We start from the raw sequence: 10644 nt of genomic DNA, 5'->3' as shown, positions 1-10644 counted from the left end.
GATCGAAAAGACGGTTAACAGAACATTAAAAAAAAATTAAAAATTCATAGTACAACTTTCAAATTTCATTTGTATGTTTTGTTTGACAATATAAGAGGGATTTGTGTTGTACAATCGAATCAATTTAAAATATTCTGAAGTCTTTTGTTTGTTTTACTGTTGCTTCACATTTTGCGACGGCTGAATTTCTTAATCAGCGTAAGATCACATGCAATCTACTTTATTGGCTTCTTCTTGTTGAGAATACCACTCGATGAATTATTGCACGTGCGATGCAGCTTCTCTAGGTTATTGAGGCAAATCTTTGTCAGTTACAATAGGTTCATCAACATATCTACAATCAAATTACAAGTCTGTGTCAGCTTCTGAATCTGTTTGGTCCGCCTTTGTTGCCATTTCAATGATTCCTTTATCTGTCAGCAATAAATAGCTGTTTGTGTCCTCATCACAAATCAAATTAACTTTTTTTATTTTTTTACATTAAAATTTTTGCTTATGTAATCAATACAACATCTGTATGTACCCTGACGGTTAACAGAGGTGACGGTTAATGGAGAGACGGATAATCGAGGTTCCACTGTATTTATAGCATTTTCATGTGGAAATAAAACACTTTAAAATATTTTTTTGTTTATTTTGTGTATCTAAACATTATACGTATTGAAGATAGCAAAAAGAGAATATTAATATCTTTATTTAGCAGATATGTGTAGAAAGACTTTTAATTTTAAAGTTTTAATTTTATAATGTTACTTGAAACTAATTAACTCACTCATTGAATTAATTCATTCACTCATTGATTCAACAATATTTATTTCAATAATATGAATGGTAAAAACAGAAAAATCAAAGAAGCTGCTCTAATTATGTTACTGAAACCAATTGCGTTGCAAATTCCTCAGCAGAATGCATTAGGATGTGATTATCCAAATTAAAAGAGGGAATAAATAGAAAGAAAATGCCACGATTAGTAAGTAAACAACATATCAAGGATAGATCATCATTTATATTTTAAAATATCATACATGTATTATAAAATCAGATTTTGGTGTTAATTCTGAGAGTAAACTAAATGTAGGATCAAATGCTTACCATACTGGGATAGCAACGTTGAGTTTTTTCTCGTGATTTACTATGGTCACTAAACATGTGAATTTTCTTCTCATCATTGCTGGTGGTAGTTGTTTTTAAGTCAAATCACATGCTATGATTTTTCTTACATGTATTCTTGTTTTAGCAAGTGTTGTGGTGTAAATTGAGCAGTTGTTAAAAAAGGTGGTACAGTTGAACCCGCTTATTAGAATTTCTCGGTTTAAGGAATAGAAATTTGAGGTCCCGAAACGTTTCTACTAGCCACCAGTGATCGGTTATTAGAATATCTCATATGAATACTTTTGCCTTGCATAAGGCTATTCCAATAAGCGGGTTCGACTGTATATTAAACTCAACTGGGCGTGATGACGTAATTGATGATTTTTTAAATGAGACTATAGGTCACGTGTTAGCTCATTTGAAAGGTTATTCAATTCTCTATTCAGTAATATAAACAACAATATAATTATTGTTTATTGAGGAAGCAAATGGGAAACTAAAAATCATTTATTAGTAATTATTAAGTCACCTGATACCATCTGCTCTAATATACCACAATTTTTTACTTCAATTCAGTATTTTCTTGTCAAACACTGAATCTTACTTGCATAAGTAACTACTCCATTGGGAGTCACTCCAATTAGACATTTTAAAATATTTCTATAAGTTTTTCCTATTTTTTGGTTGGTTACAATAGATTTCTGTGCAGTCTAAAAATATTTTACAACTTATAAAATTTTTGAAACATGTTGGCATAAATAGTTTATTTTTATTCCTGCTGGGATTTTCCTTCATAATATTTTTAAATAATATTTCATGTAGGGTGTATAACAGGTGTAGAAAATTCATTCACAAGATTTAGTTTATATTGACCACAGCCCAATATTGATAATAATTTAATTGGCATAAATCCATTAACTCCTATAAACACATAGGTACTTGTAAATACATCTTTGCATGGCAAACCAGTATAAAGCACAAAAATGAAAAACAAGAAGACAACTTCTTTGCACTATCTACTGCTTCCTGAGGTTCTTTGACATTCTATGTCCCTCAAAAAGTAATTTTCACCTTCCATAGTTGCAACCACAGGAATCTGAGTAGCTTCATTGGTCGTGACTTTCTTCTTCACTTCTCACTGGGGAAGTAGGTGGACTTGCAACGAGAGGTACTGGGTTTTGGTAAGGACTCCTGGAAAGTACTGACTAATGTTTCATTTTCCACATTTTGAATTTGATTTCTGCAAAATTTCAATAGTTGTGATCATATTGATGATGAAATATTCAATTCATTTCCAAGTGCCAACATTGAGCCAAGAAACAACTTTAACATAACATTGCCAACATCAACACAGTGAGCATGAAACTTTTAGGGTCCTTGTATTCTGTTCTGCATCAGTAAAAAGGAATGAACTTCAGTATAAATGCTTTATTTTCTCATTTTATTATGGTCACAATTCAAGATCTACATTTTAGAATTTATGATGTTACTTTATATAAAAATAGTCTGTCTATGTTTACAGGCCAGCTATATATTTTATTAAGGATCTTAGCTGATGGTCTGAAGGCTTCTTAAGGTGCTGTCTTGAGTTCTTTACGATCTTCAGTAGGGGTCAGATGGTAGGTCCAAATAAGACAATATGGTTACCTGATGAACTGCGGTAATGTCAACAATTACTCTTATGGTTGCCTTGGGGGCTCTATTATTCTTCTAAGATTTTCAGTGGATGGTTACCTAGGGAACTGTTAATTTTCTGTAATGCTCATTGTTGAGGGTTAGAGCCATGCCCTTCTCCTGGCTGCCTAGAAGAGAAATAGAGATGTAGACAACCTGCAGCACAAATTTATGAAGGGTCGCTACCACCCAAGTCTACAAAACTATAATATTCCTTGTCAACAGTACAGAAAAATTTACAAGTGACTTTTGAACTAAAGTTATAACTAAAATGATTTAACTTAAATACCCCTTAATCATAAAAAACAATTCTCTTTTAAATTAATTGAATCCCAAATATTTCTTTAAAATTAACAAATTTTCCAACTAATAAATCAAACTTGAAAATAATTATTATTGTTTAACACAACTGCTGATATATCAATGAATTAGCATTCACGGAAAATAAATACCCCAAAAATATTTTCTTTACCTAATTCGAAAATTAATCAATAAAATCAGAAAACCTACTTACTAACTAGGTCTCTTTAGGTTTCACTTACTTTGAGTCTACAAATGAACCTGAATGGGACCAGCATGGTATTTATATGAGCAAAAGAATTTACCTAAGATCAATATACAACAGACAATGACTAGGTAGGTATTTTTATTAACCCTCTAACTGGCAAGATTCTAAAAATTATTCTATTTAGCTGGGTATATTTTTCAAGTTTAATAATGTATTTAGAAACCTAGAAATGCTATTAAAACTTAATTATCAATTTTTGTTTGGCTCCCAGGTAAAATCAAGTAAAGGGGTCCTCAGGTGCCCCTTGCTGGTTTAAGTGAAAAATATAAAGGTTGAACGGAACATTGATTTGAGCGGTTTTTACTAAAATAAACAAACAGAACAGAATAGGTGTAAACTATTTTTATGGGACAATTATAAAAACAGTCTCTGGCATTAGAACAACATAAATGAATATCACATTTGCTACACATACATTGAATTTTCAACACATTGCAAAATTTACATTTTTTTACCATCCTCTTTGCTGAGCTAAAGTGGAAAGTGATCAATACTGTCACCGCGAATGTCATCAATGGGATGTTTTGCTTTTTTCCAATCAGTTTCAACAGAATCCATAAGTTCTTGGATTTCATCTTCGGTCATTACCAACAAATCAAACTGTTTCTTTCTCAAGTTGATATTGAATGCCATTTCAAGAAGCAAAATATACCTACAAATAAGTGATCAAATGTTGGAAAATAATAGCACAACCACACACAATAAATTGAGACGAAACTTCAAATAAATGTGCAAGGTGTCCCTGAGGAACCCTTTCTATTTTCGTTATTTATCCACACTCAGAATATTTGTTTTGTAATAATTCCAATATATTCGCGGTGTGCAAGTACTTGGAAGGGGAAACGAGAAACGACCCTGCGCGAGTCGCGGAGAAATATTGCAACTATCTTAAATAATTCATATTGTCAATTGAAATTGTCAAATTGACGTATTTTTCATACCTTCTGTCAATGAAGCAGAAAAATTATATATTGCTCCACAATATTGATATGATATGCAATTATTATATAAAGGTAAATTTAATTAATTTTATTTTGCTTGCAGTACTGCATTTTAATAACTAATTTTATTTACTACATACAATTGTTCACGTTTTCATAACATAACCTGAATCTTATTTTTTCTTCTTATTATTTTTTTGGACTATGGCCTTGACAATTATCCAGTAACCAGGACTAATATAATTGGTCAATATAATTAAAAGTGCGAATTTTAGTATAGAGCGTAGAAATAGGGGTCGCTTTGCCGAACTTGCACGGTCCCAATAGTGAAACTCGAAGCTGTAAACCATTCATAATAAAATGTTTGCACTAAATTCAGAGTACTTGCAGTATCAAAATTTTACTTCGAAAAAAAAATTAACGAGAGATATTTGTTCTGCATTCACCTCAACCTGTCGCACAAAACTGAGGCAGAAATGTAATTATATGACGTAATGAATTTAGAATGTGTTTGAAACGTCTCTAGAAGAACTAGAGAAGAAGATTCAAAACAGTCTATGGCTATATTAATTTTACCTGTAGTTTAAATAAATATTAAGTGAAGGGACCCTCAGTGACCTCTTGCCAGTTAGAGGGTTAAGACTAATAAACTTAGGCTACAATAATCTAAAAAGAATGACTGTTTTACTGTAAATATAACAATTTAAAATGAAAATGGCAAACTAACAGTATTTTCTCAATAAATACTATTTGAGATAATGGAAATAACTTTTGAAATTTGAATCTAGCATCACTATCTACATTATCATAAAATTGAAAATTTATATACCAGACAAAGAACATATTATTATAAATTGACTGAATAATAAATATCATATTAATAAGAAAATGAACACAGCAAATAAAAGGGTCTCTGAAAATTAATTCTAGAGAACAGCTGATTGGCATGCTAAAACATTGAAATAGATATTTCAACACAAGTAAAATTACTTACTTTACTCTTTTAATTTAGATGTAAAGGTTAATTGTCCATCAAAAAAACCTTTGGCTTGATATGCTCTAAAAATGTTGGGTCATTTTGTTGGTCAGAATTCACAAAGTGGCACCAGCAAACTAAAGAATGGTTCCCTATCTTTCCGTCTGTGAGTCAATAGTAATAAAGGGATAAATTCAGTTCTTTACTATCACTATATTTTCTTACTTAGTAATGAAATCTACCTCTTTTTTTCAACTAGATCCTTTGTAAACATAAAGAATCTACATAACCATCTTTCATTATAGTGTTTACAGTCCGGGGCAAAGCAAATTATCATTTTTATTATAAAAAATAGAATGGTTTACAAAAGTTCACCCTTTTGCTTGGAGAATATCACTAAAAAACTATATTTCATCGAAATTTAAGACCGAATTACGGTGATATCTTAAAAAATACTCTAATTAAATAGAGAAAGCAAAATTTCAACATTATAGGTATTAAAAACAGTTAAGATTAGGAGGACAAACATGTCTTTTCAACTTTTGTTTACAAAATGATCAGTCGCAACCTCACATTTCGGCTGTTAACCTCAAAATCTCTTCCTAAATTTGAATATCGAAATTATATTTATGTAGTATATCAGACATTTTCTACCATATAGAGTATTTATAGTAAATTTCTATTAATGTATTGATACATTAGCACAAAATCAGTAGTTAAATTTTAAAAAATCTCTTGTTTTTGTAAATCATCCATAAGGAATACACATAAACAAGAATCTACAGGTCGAGCAAGTCTCGTAAATTTCACGATTGCGAGCCACGCTTCACGCAACCGTAATTGCGTACTTGTGTTTCGAGTTGCGTGGTCGTGCGGAGTTATATTTACCAAATTTAAATATAATCGTTTTCAAAATTAAATCAATATGTCAATATGGCTACTGGGTGTAAAAGATAAATCTTATTCTATCTGTTCTTAATGAGTTTTAGATAGTTTTAGTTGTATTTCTTTGTAATTTTGTGTTGTACAAAGATTAATTTAACATTTTCTCTGGAAGTATTAATTTAGAAAGATAATATGCTTCATTGGTGTTGTGTTTTGAAGTGTGAAATGCAAAGTAATTGTGATAAAGTCAAGATAAAGTTCACTTTTAAACTGAACTAAATAAGGTATCTGAGAGACAACAATGGTTAAATGCAATACAATGTACAGGTTTTACTAGCGAAATGAAAATTTTCCTGTCCTGTCTGCTGTAATCATTTTATATCTGGTAAGTTACAATTACAACAGTAACGATTTTTGAAGATGTTAACATTTTAATCTTATAGGAAAACCAGCCGACTTAATCGATAATAACAATCTCCAGATTGGGTTCCTTCAATAAATATGGTCTATAAACACAATGAAATAAGTTCCCCAAAATCTAAAATGGAGTGGTATCAAAGGAGAATTAAAGGGAAAAATATTCATATTGAAATTATTTATAAGGCACTGGACTGTCTTAAATTCTACAATAATACTAGGTGGGTAAATGATTTTAGACATTTTTCATTAAGAGTAGATTAAGATTAAGTAGATTTTCATTCAGTAGATTTAAGAGTTGTTTACACGGGTAGAGTAATGATGCAAGTACTTGATAGAGTAGAGTAACTCTACCTGTAAAAATGCTCGGCACAGTAGAATAGCTGGTAGAGTGTATAGTTGGAGTTAAAGTAGAGTGACTAGCAACCTATGGCAAAGTAACTACTCTATGACCACCACTACTGCCAAAATGTCTATTCGGCTGCACACTCTACCCATGGAACACGCTCAATTATGGCAGCATAGAGTAGGTAGGAGAGTACATGGGGGCGCTGTCATTCTGGCTGGAATTGTGTTTTGTGTAAATAGTGAAAATGAAGTTCACCGAAGATGAAACTTTAAAACTTGTAGAGCTATAATACGGCGAATACCAGTGTTTATGGAATTTAGGTAGTGTATACTACAGAAATAAAAGTTTGCAGCAAGCTGCGGAGGATGAAATCGTCGAAAGAATGGCAAAGGGGGCTTTGGAGTAAACGAGCTTAAGCAAAAAATTAAGAATTTAAGGTGCACTTATAATCAAGAGTGTTTAAAAATACAAAAATCGGTTTCACTATACTAGCATCAGTACTATACTTGTACTCTCCTCATGTGAATGGTATCAAGCCATTTTTGGTAGAGTACTACCACTACTCTACTCTCCTCAAAACTCTACCCATGTAAACAAGTCTTTAGAAACAGTGGAAAATGAAGTAGCTAGTAGAGTAGTAGTAGAGTAAAATATACTGGTTTAGCAAATTACAATGTTTTAAGGTAATACAGTAGCGATAAACAGGTAGCCAAAACGTATTCCAAGATTGTCACTGTAATTTTGAATATTTTTTCGTTTCATTTGGCACACGTATTCGTAAAATAATAAAGAATGGCGGTACAGAGCCCAATTTGAAAAATATATTAATATGTGGAAATTACTCTGTAATTATACAATATTTAAAAAACGAGCCTGTACCGCCATTAAGAAGAACAAAAAAATACACTTTCTTCAAATAAACTTTTTTATCCGATGCCTAGATTTTGTGTAATTTTGGAACTACTAATGAAATAAAAAATTTTAGTAGTTCCAAAATAACACAAAATCGGATAAAAAAGTTGTATTTGAAAAAAGTGTATTTTTTTGTTCTTCTTAATGGCGGTACAAGCTCGTTTTTTTATATTGTATTTAATTACAGAGTAATTTCCACATATTAATATATTTTTCAAATTGGGCTCTGTACCGCCATTCTTTATTATATTACGAATATGTGTGCCAAATATCTTGAAAAAATATTCAAAATTACAGCCGCAATCTTGGAACACATTTTCGCTACCTGTTGATCGATACTGTTTCCTCTTAAGATAGTTTTAATAGTTATTTATGATATAAGTATTAAAAGTACAATTTTAAGACGCCCATGTGAAAGTTAACTTGAAAAAATAATTTTATTAATGTTTTGACTTCCACATCAGATGTCATTGTCAAAATACAAAATATTCATTATTATTAGGTTTGTTCTAGCAAACAGTCAAACTAGTCAAAAACCATCAGCAAACAGTTGGTCAGTAAAAGAACATAATACAGTCACCAGTGCGATCCCCTCTACTCGCGCTGGTCCACTATTCGCTGATGGTTTCAAACTGTTTGAAACTGATGCTAGAACAAACCTATTATTATTATGCATATCATTATCTGTAAATAATATTTCTTCTGATTGTTAATTGTAAAGGATAGAAAAATTACCATTTATTTTATTTTTTTAGAATCAGCTGAGAGAAGTGGTCTACAAAAAACCAGGAAGGAAACGGAATATGTGGCTACGAAAGGCAAAAGAAAGGTTTACAAAGCAAATGTGACACATTTTTTTGAAATATTTAGGAATATCAGTAAATTGCATTAAACAAATGTATGAAAAGATTTTGTTCAATAAAAATGTTTATATTTATCAAGGATGTATTATTTGGTATGGCCACATATCGTCAGTGATGTAATAATACATCCTATCTGTTTTTTCATGAGTTTTGTAAGAGAGACTAAAAACTTGTCTTAGGGTCACCTCCTGTTTTCATATGATATTTTTTGACTTGTTTTGTAGTAAATTAAACTATCTATGAACTACAAAACAAGTCAAAACTTACATATGAACACAGGAGGTGACCTTAAAACATGTTTTCCATCTCTCATACAAAACTCATGAAAAAACAGATAGGAGGTATTGTCACATCAGCAAGGATGTACAGTGATGAGTGCCCTAATAACCGGCAAAATATGGGCAACATATTTAGTTGTGAGATAAAAAGAAATGAAACTAGTCGAGCTGGGAAATTTAGCGAAATTAACCTTTAAATTTACGTTATATTGATCCCACCTTTACACATATCGGAGGAGTATGTCAACTAAAACTGTCACTGTGACAGTGGTAGTTTCCAAACTCGTCTGATACGTCTGAAGGTGGTACACAATCAATACAATCTAAATGTATAAGTTAATATCGCTAAATTTCCCAGCTCGACTAGTTTCATGTCTTTTTATCTCACTACTTAATACATCTTTTGTGCTATTTTGCCGGTTATTAGAGCGCTCATCACTGTATTTCTGGTATATCCAGGGAATGTCTACAAAATATATTTTGAATGTCCAGAGAACATTCGTGGACATTCATGGAATGTTCCAATAAGACATTCAGGTAATGTTTAAAATGCTGACACAGGAGTTTCCTGGGATGTTCAGGGAACATGTTTTCGGGGATATTCCAGGAATTTTTCAATGTCTGTGTACCTTCTATGGACCTATATGGAATATTTTGGTGTTATTACCGCCGCACTCCACTTGCGATTTGTAATCAGGAAGATTGAACACATTGTTTCAAATACAAGTCAATCCATTTGTGACTAAATAATCATGGATTGACTTCTATTTGAAAGAATGTGTTCAATCTTCACAACTACAAATCGCAAGTGGAGTCCGGCGCTTAGGGCTACTTCCTCTTCGGTATTATGTATTATACTACAGAAATCAGGAACTTTCCTTCTAAATATATGTATGCATCTTGGCCAGCAAACATATTCTTCCAAACATTTTTTTAAGGGGTTAAAAAAGTGACTTTTTAAAAAAATTATATCTCGAAAACTAAAATTTATTTTTATTTATAATTGGAACATGTAAAAGTATAGTACTTAAGGTAGTCTCAAAAAAAGTTTCAGCCAAAAATATTCATTTTTGTAGAGTTTAAGTTTTTTTGCGTAGGCAGCATAACTAAGTCCAGTCTCATCTGAAATCAAAAAGTTTCTTGTAGTTTATACCTCTGGCTAGAATATGAACGAAGGAATTAAAAAAAAATGAAATTTGAAGATTTTACATAAGTTTAAACACATTTATTTGACCCCAATTTTTCTCATTCTTAAAGTAGTTTTTTTTATAAAACAAAAATGACCTCATCTAATAAAAAATCCTTTGTTCATTCACTAGCCAGAGGTATAAACTACAAGAAACTTTGATTTCAGATGAGACTGGACTTGTTATGCTGCTCACCGCAAAAAAGGGCTGTTGTCGAAAAATTGCAGTCAACTCTACAAAAATGAATATTTTTGGCTGAAATTTTTTTGAGAGTACTATACTTTTACATGTTTCAATTATAAATAAAAATAATTTTTAGTTTCCAAGATATAATTTTTTTAAAAAGTCACTTTTTTTACCTGCAAGACAACAACTTAACAAATTGTTGATTTCAAATTGTAACAGTTGTTTTGCAAAGTATGCTGCCCTCTTGTATTTTCTGTGTTATTTTCATCATACAATTACTTCATCTAAAAACTTTCTGCGATATATTCGCAACAAC

General features: G+C 31.2%; 2 long non-coding RNA genes across 3 annotated transcripts; one reads left to right on the top strand and one right to left on the bottom strand.

The window, feature by feature from the left end:
• Window positions 1-2505: 2505 nt before the first annotated feature.
• On the bottom strand, window positions 2506-6056 carry LOC126890788 (uncharacterized). Of its 2 annotated transcripts, XR_007700459.1 has the most exons (3): window positions 5270-6056; window positions 3780-3986; window positions 2506-2894 (listed from the first exon to the last, which is right to left on the bottom strand). It is a non-coding gene; the product is annotated as an uncharacterized LOC126890788 (long non-coding RNA). The 2 variants fall into 2 exon arrangements; XR_007700458.1 differs by lacking the exon at window positions 3780-3986.
• A 33-nt stretch (window positions 6057-6089) lies between these two features.
• Window positions 6090-8751, top strand: LOC126890789 (uncharacterized). Its single transcript, XR_007700460.1, has 3 exons — window positions 6090-6521; window positions 6580-6774; window positions 8570-8751. It is a non-coding gene; the product is annotated as an uncharacterized LOC126890789 (long non-coding RNA).
• Window positions 8752-10644: the final 1893 nt, after the last annotated feature.

The sequence above is a fragment of the Diabrotica virgifera genome, chromosome 8 (genome assembly GCF_917563875.1).
Source record: "Diabrotica virgifera virgifera chromosome 8, PGI_DIABVI_V3a".
NCBI lineage: Eukaryota > Metazoa > Arthropoda > Insecta > Coleoptera > Chrysomelidae > Diabrotica > Diabrotica virgifera.
The sequence above is the reverse complement of the archived record's forward strand: the minus strand, read 5'-3'. Positions and strand labels throughout refer to the sequence as shown.